Raw genomic sequence first — 22891 nt, forward strand, 5'->3', positions numbered from 1 at the left:
TCTGACATATGAGGTCTAACTCTAGCTGCCTCCTTTCGCCACCTGTATGCGAATTCTCTGTAACTTTCGGTCGACTTCTGCTTCATTTTCTCGAAGGAGTAGCGATCAGGAACGATCTCCACATTGTAGGCGAATCATTCGATGAAGTCCTTAGTGAAACGACCCCAAAAATGCCCAAAAATGTGTTTCGGAAACACCTATAATTGTAATTTCCATATATCTCAAAATCCGTGCATGATTTCGGAAATTCGACTTCATATTCTTATTCAGGGGGTCAAATTGAGTGGGAAATGAGTCTAACCCGAATTTTAGAACAACCGTATCAAAATTCGAAAATCGCAAAAAATGCGATTTTGAGGGTCAACTTTAAAGGGGCATATCTCTCAGCACACAAGGAACTGGAAGGAGCTCAAACTATCAAAATTAAAGCTCTGTGAGTTAGCTTTCCAACGCAATTTGTTTCACCTCATTCCGAGTTAGGATGAAGGAGTTATGACCATTTTCGTAAAACCTCACCGGCAGAAAAGTGCCATTTCCAGTAAGCCGAAACACTGTTCACCCGCCCCATTATTTTTTCTAAGTGTTGGACAATTTTTTTTCCAAAGGGCATATGATATTCCCTATATATCATTAGTTCATTCCAAGTCTCTAAAACATTTCTCAAAACACTCTCTAACCCTCTCCAAATTCTTCCAAGATCTTCAACCAAATTCAAACATCTCAACCTCTAATTCCGGATTCAAGACTCAAATCTCAAGCTTCAATTCTCCATTCCAATCTTCATCAAGAATTCTCCAAAGTTGAGGTATGTGGGTTGATTGTGGAAACCTTCCTTTCCACAAGTCCAACCATTTATCCTCTATTTTACTTCAAGTTTATGGGTCCTTATGATCATTTATGAACTCTTGAATTATGGAATTACTACTACACATCCTATTATGGTCTATTTTTGTATATTATCATGAAATGGAATGATTATATGATGTTTATGGTTTTCATGCCTCAATGATCAAATTATGAAGGTTGTTATATATGTATATATATATGTATGTTGTTGGTGGGCTGTTTTATATGGATTTTGAAATTGGTTGGACTTAGTACTCTTGAAGTACATGATTTCATTTACATGAACAATAGCCCATCATGTGTTTGATAAAATGTCCATTTATAGAATCCTTAGGAAATGGAAGGTCCAATGTACGTCTTATGAATCGAATGGTTATATAATTATTGAAATGATGATGAAATGGACACATGTATATGATTTTCTCTATATAGTGTGTGAGTCGACCAAGCCTAGTACGGGGGGTAGTAGGCCCGTATAACCATATCGAGGGGTTTGTACCTTGGTCCCTAGCTCGGGGGGTGGTAGGCCCGGGTAACCACATTGAGGGGTTTGTACCTCTTTCGCCTCTCCAAGGGGGTGGTAGGCCTTGGAAATACTATATTGATGGTCACTCACCACATATGTACTATGTCCCACTAAATATGATTTTTATATAAGCATCATTATACATATCATCTCATTAATATGCTATCTATCGGGTACGATTATGCATTTTGCCTATGATGTCCATCCCTTGTTGCATTGCATTGCATCCCATATACTTAGTACATTCAAACGTACTAACGCATACTCTATGCCTACATGATGTCACCATGTAGGGACCGGAGCACCGCTTGACCCTCCTCCTCCGCGTGGCTAATACGATTTCCTATCAAGGTTATTGGTGAGTCCTCCATTCCGGGGACGTTGCTTATGATCTTTTGCTATGTATAAGACTTTTCCTTTTAGTTATGTTTTGACTATGAGGGTGAGCCCGGTAGTTTGTCTTGGCCCCCGCTAAGTACTCATGTTTAGAGGTGGTGTTGGACAAGTTGTGTATTATGCTTAAGCTTGACTCATCTATGGTATTTATATATCATATCTTCTTTTTTTCTCTTGCTCCCTTAGTCCCGATTTCCCCCTTTGATTATACTTATTGCTTATGGTCATTTTAATTGCTTCCGCGACCAAGGACGTGTAATGATACGCTATGAGGCTTGTTTGGGGTTCCTTCGGGTTCCCCATTCGCCGGTCACGTCTAGGCCCTAGGCTTGGGTCGTGACACCTAAGGGGTGACGTGGCAGAGTTAGTGGACTCACTCTCCTAAAAGCGAGTGAAAAAATAAAAATGAAAAAATTGAATTATTGTACACATGACATATTTTTATTGACTAGTATATAACTAATATTTTAAATAATTTTTTATAAATTAATTTTTTTTAAAAATAAGTGAAATTTCTAATTTAGAGGTAAATGATATTTGTGGGACCCATTTTCTAAAAAAACTATGTTAATCATTTTTTCCTCTCTTTCTTTTATTGTCTTCCCCAAATACTTTCTTATCCATTGAAGCACTCTTATACCTTTCTTTTTTCATATTAGCCATTTCTTTATTCATCTTTATCCCCCACCCCTGCACCCTACTTCCATTCCACCAACCCTTTAGTAATTCAAAAAATCCAACACCAACATCATATTATGGACGTCGATTTTTCAAATATAAAATTTATTGTTGTTTGAGTGACCCATTTTAATTTCTATTAGTTGTGATGTATAAAATGTGGGTCTATGAACAAATTTGTGTGGTGAATTGTAAAGAAAAAAACAATCATTAAAGGTTGAAAATGGATGGAAATTTTTTCCTCCGAAGACTAGAAATGTTGAAAATGAACGAAGAAGAAAGAGAGGAGGGGGCGTAGAAGAGTAAATTTTAAGAATTGGAGCCTACTTATTAAAAATATTTGAATTAATGAAAATGTTGTCAGCATTTAAATCTTTGATTTTAGAAAATAATTTTTTAGGTAATTAATTAATTTATTGCGTAGAAAAGAAGGAATTTTAGAAGTGGGGCCCACTTGTTAAAAAGTATTTAAAATGAATGAAAATGGCTACACATTTTAAATTTTAATTTAAGAAAATGCATTCTTAGAATTAATTAATTATATATGTAATGAATTTTAAAAAGTGTTTAAGGAAAAAGGTGAATAAACAAATAAATAAATAAATTTAATGACGTGGTGCTTAAATGACTTTGATGTGGTGCTTACATGATTGTGATGTGGCGGGTGAGAGTGGTATTATACTCTCAGGGTGGTACTTAAATCACTCGAAAGTTATTAAGGGGGTATTTAAATGTTAGTGTTGTTTAAGATGTTCAAATTATCACGAAAAATAAAGGCCAATTTAAATTTTTATGATTTTTAAATTATTTTTTAAGTTAAAAGATAGGTCTTATAGGGCCTTTTATTAATAAGAAAATTCCTTAAAAAAGGGCAGAGGCCAAAATAAAAAAGGCAATGTCTAAAATCACGAAAAATAAAGACCTAAAATCTAGAACAAAAAAGGAAAGAGGAGCAGTTATTTCTTCATCATCTCCAAACATTGATATTCATGGTACCATTATGGCACCTTAGGGACGATGAGGTCTTAAGCCATCACTACATTCACTCAAGAATCTGGAGAAATGATCGAGTTATGGACGTTTTCACAATGGGCATTTACAATGTCTCACAGGTGCTATGAAATTAAAATCATTACAATAAAAGACTTTTTGGACTCCATTCTCATGTTACCATGACACATCCTTCCTCCATGTTTGATAAAATTTCTTCTCTTCAATATTTGCCACAAAATAAATAGAGGTACAACTTTAAACAGAGGCTTTAACTTTGGTGCACAATCAACTTTCCACCATTTGTAAACATCATTCTTCACGTGCATGAAAGGAATAGTCATCCCTTGTCACAATGCGAAATCTTAGGTCATGATGATACCTACTAACATCCCACCAATAGGTAAGTCAAACTGTAGCCCAAAACCAAAAGTAATAGGCTATCACGTGAAATAGAATGATATAGAAAACAAGGAATATATATTAAAATATAAGAACAAGGTAGAATTGGAATGAAGGGAAGAGAGGGAATCAAATATACATAAAATATCCCCAAGACTTGGTATCACTTGGTATTCGAACTACTAATCAAAATAGGAGTACAAGGTAAATATAAATAAACAGAACCATCTCTGAATATAAAATAAAGACTAATTTAGCCAAAACACAAGGAAAAGGACAACTCTGCCCCCAGGAGCTCACCCTAAGTTTTCGATCCACAACTACTCCGCACGAAGTACATGTCGACGATGGGAATTCATACTATGATCTACAGGATGCAAACGTGTAGTATGAGTACCAACAAGTGTTACTCAATAGGTATACGCCGACCAAGCTCCAGAGATAAACCAAGCAAAAATAACAGGTAAATAAAGAGCATATACTACAAGCAACTAAGAAGAGATAACACATTGTAAAAGTAAACAGAGACAAAAGAATAGAATAAAAGAAGCAAGTAACTGAGGTGCTAGCCCAATAATTTAGCCACAACAACATTCTACTACACAAATCATCTAACCTAGGATATACTAATCTTAACCACCATCACACATCATAACAACCAAAAAAGGACAATCCAATCCAATCAAATCTGGAAGTATCGATATGGAGGAAATCAAGGGGGACAAATTTAAGCCAATCATACAACAAACTATCAAACTGACATGATAAACACAATTATAATCAAACAATACCCTAACTGAACCCCCATAAGGACAAAAGGTACACAAAAACAAACATAACATAACCCGCCCCCATAAGGTCGACAGGTGCAAGCAACAACAAATAATACTAGTCATAGGTGATGCATATGAATGCAAGTATTGCAAAGAATACCAGTAGAGACATCAATACCAAGAGCCACATGACAAGTATATACACCTACCTCTTGCCTCTAACCTCTAGGTAGGACCCATGTGGACACACATCCTCTTGTTCAATAGGACACACAGATGGAGGGACTCATAGGGGACTTGGGAAGTTTGTATATACTCATCGGTGCCGACATAGGACTTCCATATATATACGTCATTGTACCAGATCTGCTCCGTCATGGTACGAAAGATACATAAGAAACAATATCAATATAGAAAGGGCTGGGAATCTCCTCGACTGATAAAAAAGTGGTAAGAAAGGGTCGACAACCTCCTCGACTGATCAAATAAGTTGTTAGAAATGATCGACAACCTCCTCAATCGATCAAGTTAATAGTGAGTGCATCCATGATGCATGTTTATCTAAAAGGATCCATCTATCAAAGTAGTAAAGGTGGTATTACTCTCGTAAAAAAAAAAATTAGGAATAAAAGGTGCAAAATCATATTTTCTCAAAAATGGTAGTGAAAGATTAATGAATGTATTGGGTCGTACCACAAAACTTTTTAAAGTGAATACCCATGCAATGCAGGCCATCACCAGCATCCAAAAAATAATATTTACACTACCTAAAGCACATAACTAGCATCATTGTTCTCTGGAGCATAGAAAACTAACTTGGAATCCAGCAGGTCCTCGACTAGGGCCTTGGGACCAATCATATCCCAATATACATTATAATAATACCATAATATGATCACCATAACTCAAAAGGAAGGATTTTATGAAGAATATGCCAATCGAAAGGGTAACTCAAGGATCTCAGCCTTAACTCGAAAGCACTACTCAAGTAAATACTAAGCACAACTAATGCCAACCTACAACTATAAAAAGCAACTAAGATCACATATACTGATATGAGATAGGGATCAAAATCAAGTCTAACATGTCTAATTGGGGTGAATTCCACCAAGATCAAAGCAAACCCATGGTCCACACACTGGCGGAGGGAACAACACAATAGATATGCATACACGGATCATTAAAATTCACTCTAAGGTTGTTATGTCACTAACTATTCTAAAACCTCAATCATCTACTCCAAGGAGGATAACATGTAATGACCCAATTTATCATTACTAAAGAGAACCTCATGCGGAGTCCCAAAGTTAAGCAAGCGCAGTGCAAGAATTTTTAAAATTTGAACACACAACAATGGCCTAAATTAAATTCTGGCCAGGCTGAAGTTAGCCCGCCAAAGCAATCTACAGGCTCTATAGTGGGCTGACAAAAATTCTACAATCTAATTGAGTCATCTTTTTTTACTCCCATTTTAGATATGAGAAAATAGATGAGGGCTGCTAAAAATACCCTCTTAAGGCACCCGAGGCAAGAGAGCAGTGAGGGGAAAAAAATGCGGCGTAATGAAGGCGAACACCAAATAAATCACCTATGTATGCATAATGGGGAAACCATAGTGAAGCATATGTAATGACTACATGTTGATAATCCCATACAATGAACTAGTTATGTGACTTGTGGTTTCAAGTGATATTATTCATGATGTTTGTGATTCTGCATGATTGTATGTGTTTAATGGTTTGCTCGGGTACTATGCTTGGTACAGGATATTCCCACAGTAGGCTCAGATACCAGACCTGGTGTAACGACCTGATTTCGTCGTTAGGGAAAAGCCAATAGGGAAAGAATTGGGGCCATAAAACTTTTGAGTAGTAACTTGGAAATTCCTAGCCTAGTCCAGATTTGGACGAAATCTGAGTCAGTGAGGTCTAGGGAAATCTGGTAATGAATGAGTGATCTAATAATGAATTTGATGACATGAGTGGATAGCCAAGATATTAAGGAACCCGTACGACTTTACAGAATTGAATTTGGGCGAGTAGAACTCCCGAAACTGATCTTAGCATGAAAGGGTAGTTCCTGAGTGTCATGGGATGAAGGTGTGTTGTGAAATATAGGTTTGAAACTCTTAAATTAGATCACTCTTTCCGTTCAAGCCGCCAAGGCGGGATTATTCTCGCCAAGGCGAGACCGCTGTAGCGGGATGAGGTCCGTTGTGGCGGGACAATCGCGATTTAAGTCATAAATAAACCCCAAAAATGTTATTTTCTACAAGTTTTGTTCTTGAGAGCTAGGAGGCCACCCCAGGTGGTTTCTTGACAATTTTCCACAACTTTTGGTGCTAAAGGTAAGATTTTTACTCCCTTAATCCATATCTCGATCCGTAGAACGTAGTTTCTTGGGTAATTATTGTTGGGGGAAGGTTTTGATCTGGGAACTATGGTGGAAAAAGCCCTAATTGGGATATTGTGTTTGGTCTTGGGTTATTGGGTTTGTTATAATCCGAATAATTAGACTTTTGATTGTTGATCCTTGCGTATATTAATTGTTTGTAGACCTAGAACACGCGGAAATAATTTGGAAAGGGAAGATTCTAGTGACTTAAGGGATTCAAGCTTGGATTCAAAGTAGGTGATGGTTGTGATTTCATGTTTGTGTGATGTATATTGGTAATTGCTTCATTGTAATGCATGTATGTATGTGAATGAAGTCTTGTTGATCACACATAATGAAATTGAGTATGAACAAATGATTGTATGCCATGAATCAACACTTGATTATATGATTATGAGAATGTACGTTGTGAATGTGATTGTGGCTTGTTGAATGGAGCGAGTGTCACGTTCCGACATACTAACTTGGATCGGGTGCCACGTTACGACGCATTTATGGGATCGGGTGTCACGTCCGGCACACTAACTTGGATCGGGTACCACGTACCGATACAGTAACAGTTTGGGTATGGGTTCCATGAGAGGACTATTGGATTGGGTTCCATAAGAGAACCATTGATTTGTTATATCTACTTGTTATTAAGAATGTGGAATTGTGCATTTATCCTGAAATGATAATCGATGTGTATATATATATATATATTTTTTTGTGCATATATGTGTTTACGTTGTTGAAATTTTGATACATGTTGTGCTTACTGGGATAGTCGCGTGATCCTACCAGTACATTGTGGTTGTGTACTGATACTGCACTTGCTCTTTCTTTATTGAGTACACGGCATTTTCAGGCGGCTACTGACAGACCTCGTTTTGGAGATCAGTGATCAAGATCGGATTCAAGGGTGAGCCAGTTCTTTCAGGCTACCATGGAGTCCTTCTTATTGTTTAGTCCATTCTGTTCGGACTTAGACATTGTTTAGATATTTCTTATGTTAGTTGGGGTTGTACCATTTTATCTTAGACTTGTTGCACTTTAGATGTTTTGGTACAATGAATTTTAGGTTTTAGGGGTTATTTCTGCATTAGTATGTTCGTTTTCGTAGTTGAATCTTTGGAGTTTATGGGAACTCCATATTCCTTTAGACATTTAAACCTGCTTTCGTATCTTAAAATGCATAGTTTTGGGTTAAGTTGTTTAATCGGGTTGTAGTAATGGTTCTCCCACGGAGGGTTAGTGTGAGTGGCAATCACGACAGTCTGGGTCGTGACAAAGTTGGTATCAGAGCCCTAGGTTCGTTGATCTCATTGTACCAAAACGAGTCTAGTAGAGTCTTTCGAAACGGTACGAAGACGTCTGTACTTTTCTTCGAGAGGCTATAGGACTTTAGGAAAAACTCACTTCTTTCAACTCCTTCGTTCTATGACTTGAATCCAATTGGTATCTGGGTGATACAAATTGGTATCTTTCCTCCATCACTCTATGGTCCGAACGAGAGCAACAAAAGTGGTAACACCATCACTAGCAAGAGAGGATGTGTATAGACTACCGACAGTTGAATAGGGTCACCATTCGGAACAAGTATCCGCTACCTTGGATAGATGATCTTTTGACCAGTTGCAGGGTGCATCAATTTTCTCTAAGATATATCTAAGGTCTGACTATCATCAGTTAACGATTAGGCCTGAGGATATACCAAAAATGACATTTAGGACCCGCTATGGGCACTATGAGTTTCTAGTTATGTCGTTTGGGTTGACAAATGCGCATGCAGCTTTTGTGAGTTCAATGAATGGTGTGTTCAAACCATTTCTTGATTCGTTTGTTATAGTATTTATTGATGATAATTTGGGTTATTCGAAAAGAGAGGAAGAGCATGCCGACCATCCTTGTATTATTCTGGGTGTTCTTGGGACACAAAAGTTGTATGCAAATTTTTCTAAGTGTGAATTTTGATTGACTTCGGTTGCTTTTTTTTGGGGCATGTAGTTTCAAGGGAAGGGGTAGTGGTAGATCCCCAAAAGAATGAAGCAGTCAGGAATTGGATCCGACCTAGTTCTGTGACTGAAATTAAGAATTTTGTGGGGCTCACTAGCTACTATCGTCGCTTGTGAAGGGATTAAGGCCAGATTTGCAGATTCAAGGTTATAGGTGACAACATTCAAGAAGTTTTGGTAAGGGACAACTAGATAATGAACACCATTACTTTGGAAAATGCATTTAGTATTGTTATCATAACATGTATGGGTTGTTTAGCGAATGATGAAATTAAGCTATGCCAATTGAGGTTAGAAGCTATACTATGATTTCCTAGATTGATTGTATATCAAAGATAGTCATGATACGACTACTACAATAGCAATAATGCTTACTTGGTTAAGTTATTAAGTGTGTTACAATTGTGGAGAACCTGGGCATATAAGGAGGAAATCAGCAAGGCCGTGGAGGCGGGGGAAAGGGTAATGCAGGTAGAGGAGTAGTGCAACTAGGCAATGAGGTTTCCCGTCGAGATGACAGGGCTCAGTTTTATGCCTTTCCGGGCAAGACCGAGGTTGAGGCGTCAGATGCAGTGATCACCTGTACTATTATTATTTGTGATTGGATAGCTACTGTTTGTTTGAATCCGGGTTCTACTTGGTCATCTGTGTCCGTTTAGTTTGTCTTTAGATTTGATGCGATTTGTAATATACTTGATACCCCATCCATGTTTCCACCCCAGTTGGAGCGTCTGTCATAGTCACCCATGTGTATCGTGTTTGTCATGTGTGTTTATGGATTTTCAAACTTTGGTTGATTTGGTTATGCTGGATATGATTGACTTGATATAATCTTAGGCATGACTTGGTTATACACCTATTATATCGGACTTAATTGTAATACTAAGTCGGTAACTCTAGAGATCCCGGGTAGGGAAAGGTTAGAGTGGAAAAGGGTGTACAAGGCTAAGCCAGCTAAGATCATATCTTTCGTGCGGGCTTGGAAAGTAGTGGGGCAGGGTCGTTTGGCTTATTTAGTTCATATTCAGGATGTTGAGGTTGAGTCTCCTTCTATTGAGTCTATTCCTGTGGTGTCAGAATTTAGAGAAGTGTTTCCTACTGATTTGCCTGGTATGCCTCCGGATAAATATATAGATTTCTGCATTAATTTGGAAACTGACACTCGCCCCATCTCCATTCCTCCTTATCGCATGGCTCTAGCAGAATTGAGAGAGCTTAAAGCTCAAATCCAATAGCTTCTTGATAAAGGTTTCATCCGTCCTAGTGCTTCCCTGTAGGGTGCTCCTGTCTTGTTTGTTAAGAAGAAGGAGGGTAGTACGAGGACTAGTGATTTTATCTTAAGCCATAAAGGAGTGGATTGATACCAGAATGGCAAGCTTATGGATAAAGAAAGTCACAATGAGTATACTTGGGGGAAGGACATTGAAGATTTTAGTAACAAAGTGCGTATAAAATTGGGTTAGTCATTCGAATTTGATGGGTATACCTGAGTTGAGGTGTCATGTCGATAAAAAGGTTGACTTCGTAGTGATAGTCAGGGCTAACCGAGCGTAATGGTAGTAAGAGTTCGTGATGGATTGTGATGGGATGCAACAATATAATAAGATTGTTGGTTAAGCGAATTTTGTATAAGTAATTACGACTTGTGAGTATCTAAGGTTGTGGTTTTCTAATATCTGGTGAGTAACATGGTTGTATGGAAAGTTTTAAGAGATGGTGGGATACCACTCGAATAGAATTTTAAAGAGCTAGAGTTATAATAAAGGAAAATATAGTGGGATGTAGTACAACCTTTAGAGAGAGGCAAGAACAAGAATATTTTATTTAATTGCAAAGGCTAAAGAGGTATCTTCAGAGGGGTAGATAATGGGGTTCAAAGACGCGTGATTTCATTCGTTTTGTTGTTGCTATGGTAATAGTGTCATGGGTCCATCAGATTGGTTAAAAACTATTGAAAAAGACTTGAAAAGGGAGTGTACATACATTAGCTTGAGTGTGATGATAAGTTCTTTGTTTTGTTTTTGAGTTTAGTAATGAGTACGATTGAATTTTTTAGCGAAGCATATTGTAAGATCGATGGAGATGCGATCAATGATAAGCGAAGATCCATGAATTCCTAAAAATCTTCATGGTACAAGCTAATGTTGATAGATTAGGGGATTGTGTTATACGGTTGAATTTACAATTCATATTTTTCATTGTAAGTTTACATTCATTGTGATATATTTTTTCAAGGTATGAATTGGCAATGTGAGAAACGATCAATTATATCCGGTATTGAGCATTTGAAAGGACTTACACCTAGGTTGAGTCGAAAAAATTATTAATGTTGATTGTTAAGTACCTAAGAAAGGTTTTCATTTAAAAGTGTTAGTTTATAGTAAGGTAAATTGTCGGAGTGTTCATGATGGTTGTTGGTATCGAGAATGTGGACTTCAGTGGAATGATGTGAAGAGTATGTGGAGTCAACTCAATGGAAATGACTGGTATTGACTCTTCAGCGGAAAACCTTTAGTGTTATTCTGTAAAAATTTTACGTGGCCATCTATTTCGTTTTATACACGGTGGTGAATATGTTTCACTAGCTATGATCACGTGTATTTTCACTTTTGTGGGAGGATCCCTAGTAGTGGATTAGGGATACCAATCCTGCGATGTTCTCTTGGTTGAGTGGGATATTTAGTAAAATTTGGTTATTTCAGATGACATATTTGGCGTTGTTTTGGAGTTGTTAAAATATTTCAGTGGTTCTATATGTATCACCTTGCTTATGAGAATTCATACAAGAGCTACCATGTGTAATTATGGTTGTCCGACAATCTTAATATTCATCTTGTCGTCGAGGTCATGTAACGATTATGTGTGGTTGAATGTGGGGATCATTGGGTCCAATTCTATTGTTCTTAAGGGCAATCTACAATTCCAATTGCTAAATCTAGCATTTCTATAGTGTTGTTAGAGGGTTTGTATGATTGGACATACCCCTCAGTGAGTATCGGATGTCTAAAGACCAAATTTTTGTAACTTAAGCTCGTGAAAACTTATGTTAGGAAATGGAGATGTTGATAAGAACTATGATTGTTGGGTATTATGAGTGTGCATGTTGGTTGGTTTAGGTTCACTTCTAATTGTAGCGAGTATTGATTTAGAATTTTATCATGCTTATGTGAAAAATGACTCGTCTTGATTATTGTGTCAAGGTTCTTGTTAACATGTTGAGAGCGTGTGTGATCAACTTTGGTGGTTATTGGGAATAAGTTTGTTGTTGGTTAAGTTTACATACAACAATATTGATCACTCGAGTATTGTGTTGACTTCATTGACGTAGTGTATGGGAAGATGTGTAGGTATTCAATTGGGTGGTTTGGGGACGAAGGTTACATCATAAAATGAGATTCAGTTTTGTTAAACAATGACCTTTAGTATGAAGAAGAACCGGTTGCAATTCTTAATCGCGATGTTCGAAAGTGGAGGACTAAGGAGATAAAGTTCGTGAAAGTTCAATAGAAGCATTGTTCGGTTGAGGAAGCTACTTGGGAAATCGAGAAGGACATGCGAGGCAATTATCCCCAGCTGTTCGATGATTTCAGAAACTACTCTACTCTTACTTTAGCCAGTATTTCCTAGTTGATCACTCGGGGACGAGTGATGGGTAAATTGGTATCTATTGTAATGACCTGATTCCGTTGTTAGGGAAAAGCCAATGGGGAAAGAATTGGGGACAGAAAACTTTTGAGTAGTAACTTGGGAATTCCTAGCCTAGTCAAGATTTGGACAAAATCTGAGTCAGTGAGGTCTAGGGAAATCTGGTAATGAATGAGAGATCTGATAATGAATTTGATGACATGAGTGGATAGCCAAGACGTTAAGGAACCCGTACGACTTTACGAAATTGAATTCGAGCGAGTAGAACTCCCGAAATTGATCTTAGCGTGAAAGGTAGTTCCTGAGTGTCATGGGATGAAGGTATGTTGTGAAATGGAGGTTTGAAACTCTTAAATTAGCTCACTGTTTCCGTGCAACCTGCCAAGGCGGGATTATTCCTGCCAGGGTGGGACCGTTGTAGCGGGATGAGGTCCGTTGTGGCGAGACAGTCGCGATTTAAGTCGAAAATAAACCCCAAAAATGTTATTTTCTGGAAGTTTCGTTCTTGAGAGTTAGGAGGTGATCCCAGGTGGTTTCTTGACAGTTTTCCACATTAGGTGCTTGAGAAGGATGTTTCTTCACTAATAAAGGGTTGAACTCACCATCAAGCTCTACCTCATAGTCTATATCATCTTGGGAAACCCTTGCTTTCCTTCATAGAATAGAAACTAGGTCAGGAAGGAAAGGGGACTTCTTGCTACTGCGGTAGAAATCCTTCCACTTTGACACAATTTGCCCCCCCACGTTTCCAGAATCCCAACTATGATGCAGACTGCTAGTACGCCTCGGGGATAGGTCATATCGGTGAGGTTACCTGAGGACATATCCTCTGGTCAACTAGTGTCAACCACCTTTGGGCATCGGGCGAGTAGTAGTGGCTAGTAAGGCCCTAAGTAGAGAACCAACTAACCTCTTCCCAATATATACATCAAAATCTAAAATGTACTTACTATAATTGAAATATAATATATATATGAAATTAATCGTTGATCTAGATAAAAGAAAAATAAGAAATGGCTCTTATGGTGTGCCTTGGAAGAAAGGTTTCTCTGTAGAGGAAAGGCATAGCAAATTAATTCTTTAATTTTTCCTACAGAAAATATTTTAACAAGAAGATTTAATTGGAAATATCGACAAATTCTTGTGGAGTCCATACAAAAAAATCAACAACCATCTCTATCGAATTTTAATAATAGAATAGTGGATATAGTCATGATTCAATTGATTAGGTCCACTTACTTTTTCTTTTGTTGATTTCTAAAATTTTGAATCGATTTGGTTGGTATAATGGAAAATAAGAATATTTGGTGATTCAAGAAGTGACTTTCCATTATTCCTCAATTCATACTAATGAAAATTGACTAAACAATTTTTCAACTTTATAACTAAGTATAATGATAATGTATTATCCAGTTAGTTACTTTTTTTTATTACAAATAAAAAATATATTTGGGTAGAGGCGGTCAACCCACTTTTATTTAGACTATCAATCATGTCATTTTTCTCTTGATCATGGTAATAATTTTAACTCTTTAACGAGTAGAAATTAAACCTACGCAGCCAAGTCAGGTCCGGCTCCCTCAGTTTTTCCATTTAGATCTCATGAGGAACCTCCGACATTCCCAACACCAAATTTATAGGCTGAGCATCCACTAGGATGTCACCTCGTAGATGGTAGGTGTTGGAAAATCCCAAAGAACTATAGGTAGGTGGGAATAGAACTCCAAGATCCACATGCGCTGAGAGAAATCAGGGATCACCACCAAAGGACCCCAACAAAACTCTTGGAGCTAGTTGTAGAGAGTGGGAGTCTGTTCATCCATTTTCCCCATCTTAAAAAGCTGCTTTGGACAAAAGCCCATCCTCCGAATCTTGTGGAACCTTTATTTGTTATCAGCATTCATAAGTCTTTGGTAGGGGTAGTCTGGACCCGTGATTCGTGCCTCAAATGGTTCCATTTGTTAACCTACAATTTAGAAATCATGGGTTAGGAAACCATAGAACCATCCTAAGTGTGCATGCAAAATAAATTCTACATTTGTGCCACCCGGGATGGATGCAATATTTTTTCCCTCCCGTGATAACTGTCAGGATTGAGGTATAGTGGAAGGGATAGCACCAAGAAAAGTGCAATGGTAAATGACTCTATAGAGATCTTGTCCCCACTATAGTGACACCCAATATAGAGAGATGCAAGGTCTATATAGTGGCCTTCATTGTTCTAGAACTCTGGGGAGGCGTCAATGGCTCCCCTTTGCCCAAAACATTTCGTTTTCAACAATTTTTCTATAGATCAATGTTCCTAAAGTACTCCCCTACTAAAATATTCCAACATCCCATCATTTGAAATCCTAAATCATGCCAAAATCGATGTTTTATTTCAAGAACAACCATTTAAATTCCCCACCATTTCAGAACAAATTTTATCCCTTTTCCCTGTGATCCTTATGCCTAACACACTATATCAGAATTGTTAACGTAAGGGGAAGCCCTATTATTCGGGAATTTTGACAATTAAATCATCATATTTTAAATTCATAACCAACCCAAACCCTATTATACTCTATTCAATTCTTAGCATGCATTTGTTATTATCCACCTACTGAAGTACAAAGAGTAACTAGAGCGATGCTTACCTTAGTTTCGATGTTCTAGACAAAGTAGTTGGGAGGGAATTGAGAAAATTTCTAGAGTTGTAAGACGGGGAAATAGGCATAAAAACTCATTCCCCACCTTCTTATCTTTTTGAATTGTGCAATGCCTCTACAATGGGGTTATGGGCACTATAACAGGGTCCAATATAATGGGTGACATAGAAATTTTGTTATGGTTTTGTGGGTTCAAGTTTACTTTTCTAGTGTTCTTGGGTATGCAGGATGTTGTACCATGGTACCACTCGCGTAGGGTGAGTGCATTTTTATACATGTCGAATAATGCAATAAACATCAATAACCAATCTATCTTCTTAACACCTAGGTAGTCATTTAGGGATAAGCAATGAGTAAATTGGTATCTATTGTAACAACTCGATCCATCGTTACTAAAGGGCACCTCATGCAGTGTCCTAAATTTTTGGAAGTGCAGTGCAAGAATTTTTAAAATTTAAGCACACGATGGTTATTGGCCTGAAGTAAGGCTAGGCTGACGTCACCTCACTATAACAAGAGGCTTCCGGCTATGAAGAGCCCTATAACGGTCTGCAGGCTCTATAACGGGCTGATCAAAATTATTCAACCTAATAAATGTGCTATTTTTTTATATTCTTTCTACTTTTGAAAGAAGAAAATAGACGAGGGCTTCTCCAAAAACCCTTCTAAGTCACCTTGGGCAAGGGAGCAATGAGAGGAAAAATTACCATGCAAATAAGGCAAAAACCTAAGGAATTCTGATTGTTGTTTATCATGATTTATTCTAACGGAGTAATAAGTTCATGCGTTGGGTTTTTCAGCTGATGCTTATCGCCCATGTAACACCTCACACTTTAGAAAGGTTAAAGTGAGATAACGAGCAAGTCCACAAGTCTAAAACAGGAAATAGACCCTTCACGAGATCCTCAATGGTATATTTAGGGACCACTGACTGTTTAAGGCAAGTGGATTGGCTGTTTAGGGCTGCCAGAACCTAAGGTCACCTAAACGGCTCTCTAAATGGCCTATATAAAGTTGTACAAATAGTAACGGGAGCCATCCCAGCCGTTAAAGGTTTCCAGGACTGGGGTCATCTCGGAGGTTCCCTATAAGGCTGGTGATTCCTTATTCAGACCGTTCAGCCTTCCATATAGATCAAACTGTCAATTTTTAAGTTAAGGTCATATTGGTCTTTTTCCTATGTATTTGGTACCTAAGCTACATCGTTTTAAACCCTATTGGAAGAACTTTATAAGTGGTTAAGGTCCTAAAATTACCCATTCTAAATCATTCACCTAATTCAAAAATTTCCCTCTAAGATCACCCCCAAAATCCTCTCTAAATCTAAAGATGAAAAAGCTAGGGTATTGTTTCTAGAACTCCAATTCACCATATATTATGGGCATTGATCACTAAGGTATGTTATTCTTCACCTATGAATTGCTTTCCTCCACAGGGTTCCAAAATTCTTCAGGTTTTACAAGGTAGATTCTTAATCCAAAAGTTAGGGTTTTTCCATCTTCATGTATTCTTTTCAATTATGATTCAATTACTTGTTTTCTATATTCTAATGCATGAATTGAAAGTATTTACATGATTTTTAGTTGAACTCACATGAACCCATGCATGATCTATGATTTTAGACTATGGACATATGATGAAGCTTATGAACTATGAAATTATAAATTTATGAAGATATGCATGTTTTTATGAAGTTGATGTACATGATTTGAAGATGCTTTGAGAGTAAAGTATGAATGTTGTTATTGTGAAAAGTTTTCTCACATTCTACTAAGTATACGACTGTGAAAGGTTTTCTCACGTAAGGATTCATTAGGTTGAAAGGTTTTCTCACCTAAGTTGAATCACGATTTAAGAGCTATTCTAAATGAACTTTATCTTAGTTTGGTTGCTTAATTGTGCCCTTCCATGGATGATGACATGAATATGATAAATGACTATCTCATGGGATTTATACTTAGCACTGAAAGGACGTTGAGATGGAGGCTCTCCAGTTAGCAAAGGTCGGGTCTCTAGTAGCAATCTTCTTGTCCCATAACTATGTTCCACCATAGGATGTTGTCTCAGATAAACATTAGCTAGTGGATCCACTTTAGCTCAGACTCATGGTTCTTACCTTGGCAAGTAAGTACATCCCTTTTTGGAGTAGGAAAGACACTAGATTCCATGTTATAGCCCACATAGTCTATGTTAGTTATATTGTAAACTTCCCACAATAATGAACTAAGGTTACATTTAAATTATCTCACAAGTGTTTTAGCAGTGTTAAACTTGCATTGACCATGATTATGGCTTATGTTTTCTAACCTTTTATCTTATGATTTAGCTTTGTCATTGCATGTCATGTAAAGTCCTTTTAGCATGATTTCATAATTCTTATGAATTTCTACTATACTTAGTACATTCCATGTACTAATGCATACCTGTGCCTACATTATTTCACAAATGTAGGGTCCGACGCTCCTACCTCTCACACTCATGGCTAGTTGATCCATTTGGCATTGAAGATGTGTGAGCCCTCATGATCCGAGGGCTAAGACACTTTTATAGCTTTTTTTCATTTCAATTTTTAGACATTTATACGTGGTGTATCAGTTACGTCTAAACAACTTCTTTTTATTAGTAGATGGCTTGTTGACACTTATGTTAGACTCTTGTTTTTGTCAAACTCTTTTATGATATCAGATGGTCTTTTGAAATCTTTATTTTTATTATCTTGTATTATGTATGCTAAGTGGCTTGTGTAGGGACTTTCAGAGTTCTATACGCCATGTTACACCTAAGGTATACTTTGGGTTATGACAAATTTGGTATTGAGAGAACAAGGTTTAGAAAGGTCCTACGATGTCTCAAAAGCCACACCGAGTAAAGTCTTATTCATGAGTATGAAGCGCACCACATTTATGAGTAGGAGGCTATAAGATGTTTAGGGAACTCCCCTTCTTTAATCATTCTAAAGTTGTGTGATCGAGTGTAACTCTATATGTCTCTCTCATAATCCTTATCCGATGCTTTTTAGGATATGACCCCTCGAAGAGCATACGTTAGAAGGAATACGAGTAAGAATATGGAACAAGAAACTCCTCAAACTCCTCAAGAAGCTCCTCATGTTTTGGTTGACCCTTTGGTTGAACAAGTGACTAATGCGGAATTCTAAGCTTCTTTACAAGTGTTGGCTCAAGCTATGATGGATCCAACCAATAGGGAGGTTGTGGTCCCCGTGAACCCAAATATGGGTACAATGACAACTAGAGTGAGGGACTTCATTAGGATAAATCCTCTAGAGTTTCATGGTTCCAAGGTTGAGGAAGATCCTCAAGAGTTCATGGATGAGGTGTACAAGGTTTTGATAATCATGGGAATGATGCTGGTTGTAAATTCAGAATTTGACTCTTATAAACTCAAGGGTGTTTCTCAAGTTTGGTTCAACTAATCGAAGGAGGAGAGGGTGGTTGATGCAAGTCCTCTCGATTGGGAAAAGTTCAAAGTTGCTTTCCTTGATAGGTTCTTTCCAATTGAGATGAGGGAGGCCAACATTCTTGAGTTCATTAATCTTCGTCAAGGAAATATGAGTGTGAAAGAACATGATTTGAAATTCACACAATATTCCAAATGTGCTCCTTCTACGGTTTCTGACTCTAGGGCAAAGATGAGTAAGTTTGTTTTGGGTGTGTCCGAAATGGTAGTTAAGGAATTTCATACCTCCATGCTCATTAAGAAAATATATATGTCTCATTTAATGACATATGCTCAACCAATATAAAAATAGAAAATTTAGGAAAGGTCTACGGAGGCAAAGAGGGCAAAGACCGGCGATGGTGACTTTTCACATTCGAGGTCCAATGGACATGTCCATTCTAGATTCTGACTTAGGTTCTCTTGTCAAGGTTCCTCTAATGCTCCATTTCCAAAGTTCAACAAAAATAGGGTGTCTAACCCTAAGCCTCAAATAGGGAATGGTGGTGGATCTTCTTTGCCTAATTGTACTAGGTGTGGAAGGAAGCCTGATGGAAAATGCTTAGCTAGTACGGATGGTCGTTTTTGTTGTGATAAGAATGGTCAGAAGATAAGGGATTGTTTGTCACTTACTGCTAAGGGAAGAGAAGGTAGGCAAGCTCCGCCTAGTGGTTCGGGTTCAAGTGCTCCAAAGTAAAGAAAATTTTATGCACTTTAAACTTGACATGAGCAAGAGGGTTCTCTCTATATAGCAATCGGTATGTTGAAAGTCTTTCATCTTGATTTTTATGCTTCGCTTGATCCCGGTGCTACTTTGTCTTTTGTGATTCCATATGTGGCTATGAAATTTGATGTTTCTCTGAATATGTTACTAGACCCTTTTTATGTCTCTAATCCTATTGGTGAATCTTTTTTTGCTATGAGAGTCTATAGAAATTATCCCGTCCCCTTATCGCATAGAGTCAGTCATATTGATCTTGTAGAGCTTGATATTTTTTATTTTGATGTTATTTGGGGGATGGATTGTTTTCATTCATGTTATGCTTCTGATGATTGTAGAATATGAATGGTTAAGCTTTAATTTGCAAATGAGCCCATCCTATAGTGGAAAGAAGGAAATTTTATGCCTAAGGGCATGTTTGTTTCTTGTCTTAAAGCTAGAAAATTGATTTCTATGGGTTGCATATATCATCTTGTTTGGATTAGGAATACAGATTCTGAAACCCCTATTCTTGAGTTCGTCCCCGTTGTAAATGAGTTTTCAAAAGTGTTTCCCGATGATTTACCCGGTGTTTCTCTCGAAAGGGAAATAGACTTCAGTATTGATCTTCTCCCATATACACAACCTAACTCTATTTCTTCTTACCGTATGGCTCTAATAGAACTGAAGGAATTAAAGGAACAATTGAAATACTTGTTGGATAAGGGTTTCATCCGATGGAGAATCTCTTTATGAGGTACTCCAGTTTTGTTTGCTCATAAGAAAGATGGTTCACTTCGCATGTGTATTGACTACTGGCAATTGAAAAAGGTTACCATTAAGAATAATTATCATCTTCCAAGGATTGATGATTTGTTTGATCAATTCCAAGAAGGGAATTACTTCTCTAAGATTGACCTCAGGTCGGGTTATCACCAATTGAGGGTGAAGGAAGATGACATTTTGAAGATGACTTTTCGAACTTAGTATAGTCGTTATGATTTTTTTGGTAATGTCATTTGATTTGACTAATTTTCCGACTGCATTCATGTACTTGATGAATAAAGTGTTTAGACAATATCTTGATATGTTGTAATTGTTTTTATTGATGACATCTTGATTTACCCAAGGACTGAGGATGAACATGCCGTTCATTTGAGGATTGTGTTGCGAGTCCTCAAAGACCAACAACTATTTGCAAAGTTGAGTAAATGTGAGTTTTTATTGAGATCTATGGCTTTTCTTGGACACATTGTTTCTGGTAAGGGTATTGAGGTAGATCATAAGAAGATGGATGCGGTTAAGAGTTGGCCTAAAATTCTATACCCTTCAGATATTTGAAGTTTCTTGGGTTTGGCTGGTTATTATAGAAGGTTTGTTGAAGGGTTTTCTTCGATTGCCTCTCCATTAACTGTATTGACCCAAAAGGAAGTTAAGTTCTTTTGGTCGGAAGCGCGTGAGAGGAGTTTTGAAGAAGGATCTGATGGGTTTGTTGTTTATTGTAATGCTTCAAGGATTGGATTAGGGTGTGTTTTCATGCAAAATGGGAAAGTGTGTCACGCCCCAAACTAGAGAAGGCGTGATTGACACTCGACACCTTAAGCAATCGAGTTAGCCACATAAACATACCAACTGACTCAGCTGAGGGATTAGAAGGTCGGGCAACATAACATCTAAAATACTATGACTAGACCCTTAAGGTCATAAACTGAATATCGATAAGTTATAAAGACGAAGGTAGACAAGCCAAAGATAATAAGGTACTAGCTAGCCGACAAGGCTACAATGAAGATATACACACATACATACATATCTATACATGCCAAGCCTATGTGGTTGGAAACTAGAAGCTGCAGAAAGAAACCCAGAATACTGTGTCCACAATAACCTCTACGAGTGACACAAGCACTGGTCAGGACAAGGCCCCGATTATACCCTAACAGTACAATAAAAGTAACACCCTATGAAAGCTCCAGGAAGAAGTGGAGCTTACCAACTCACAGCTGAACCCCGAATCCTAGCAGAGGGGTCAATCAGAATCCCAACCTGGACCTGCACACACGAAACAAAAATGTATCCCCAGGCAACGAGACGTCAGTATGAATAAAAATGTACTGGTATGTAAGGCAGAAAATAGAATAATAAATAGTTGTTGTAAAAGGGTAATAAAGATACCACCTGAAATAGAAACTCTGATAGCCTCCATGGCTGACATCCTACCTTATATAAATTAAATATGCATGGTATTGTCGCATAATCGTCTGTCGTGAATACATATATATAGATGCAAATGCATGTCATACCCAACCAAGTGCTAGCAATGGTGGTGCCTTCTGGTAGCGAACCGACATCATATTCGCCAACTTGTGGCCATTTGTGTCTCATACGTATAAATATAGGCAATAGGCCCCATACCTTCCTATTATAGCTCAGAAGTAGAATCCATAGCATGCAATGTCATGGATTCGTAATGCATTTGTTACTTGAATCATGTTGCCAATCTTTGCTCGTTGGTACTCTTGTCCTCATAATCTCGTAATCACTTTCGTATCACATGTAAATATCTCGTAGAACCTCATATACTTGTAGATTAAACTGGAACACTTAACTTGGATTTAGAAAGGCAACTTAAACTTGAGGATGTTCATAAAGAGACTTAAAATTCTTCACTTAGTATCTATATATGTTCCTTAGTAGTTTGTAAAAGAAAGTATTTCAGAAGAACCCGTACTTTAGTAGTTTAAACATACGATTTACGTTTAACAGTTTTGGAGATCGACGTTTTATTTTAAAGTTTTCAAAAAAAATATAAATTAGTGAGGAAGGAGGACTGATTTGATATTGATATTGTTCATCCCTAATCTTCTTAAGTTATTATACCTAAAGAAGAATAATAATTTGTATACATGGACCTATAGTCAAGAGAATCAACAAAATGACATAAAGACGCCAAATACCCTATCTAACCGAACGAGTGGAATAGCAACATAATGGAGTCACAAAAATACGCCAGCTGCAATCTCAATGCCTTTCACAAAAGGTCTTTCTAGCAATAGAGTAGTAAAACGATATTTGACAATTTAGGATTCAAAAATTCGTGCTCAAAGGAAGTATAGTGCTTAGCCTTAACATACCTCGATTTTAGGTCTTGTTGTATCAATATGGATTGTACCCCCCTTCCTTACAGTATGTAGTCTACAAAAAATCATGTCACACAACCATTACAGGAAGAATATTAACACATCAGGGTCAAAGTAGCAATTTAGAGCTCACTAGCAGAGTGATTAGCTCGGCAGACCATTTTTAAATGTATACTTCATTACCTTCTCTTCTCCAAATTACAACCTCAAATTAATGACATAACATACATTTTTGCAGCAGCTATTAACAAGTGGAGGCCTACGCAATAGTCAACAACAACCAAATAGAGCATGCCTGCACAA

The sequence above is a fragment of the Solanum tuberosum genome, unplaced genomic scaffold (genome assembly GCF_000226075.1).
Source record: "Solanum tuberosum cultivar DM 1-3 516 R44 unplaced genomic scaffold, SolTub_3.0 scf00186, whole genome shotgun sequence".
NCBI lineage: Eukaryota > Viridiplantae > Streptophyta > Magnoliopsida > Solanales > Solanaceae > Solanum > Solanum tuberosum.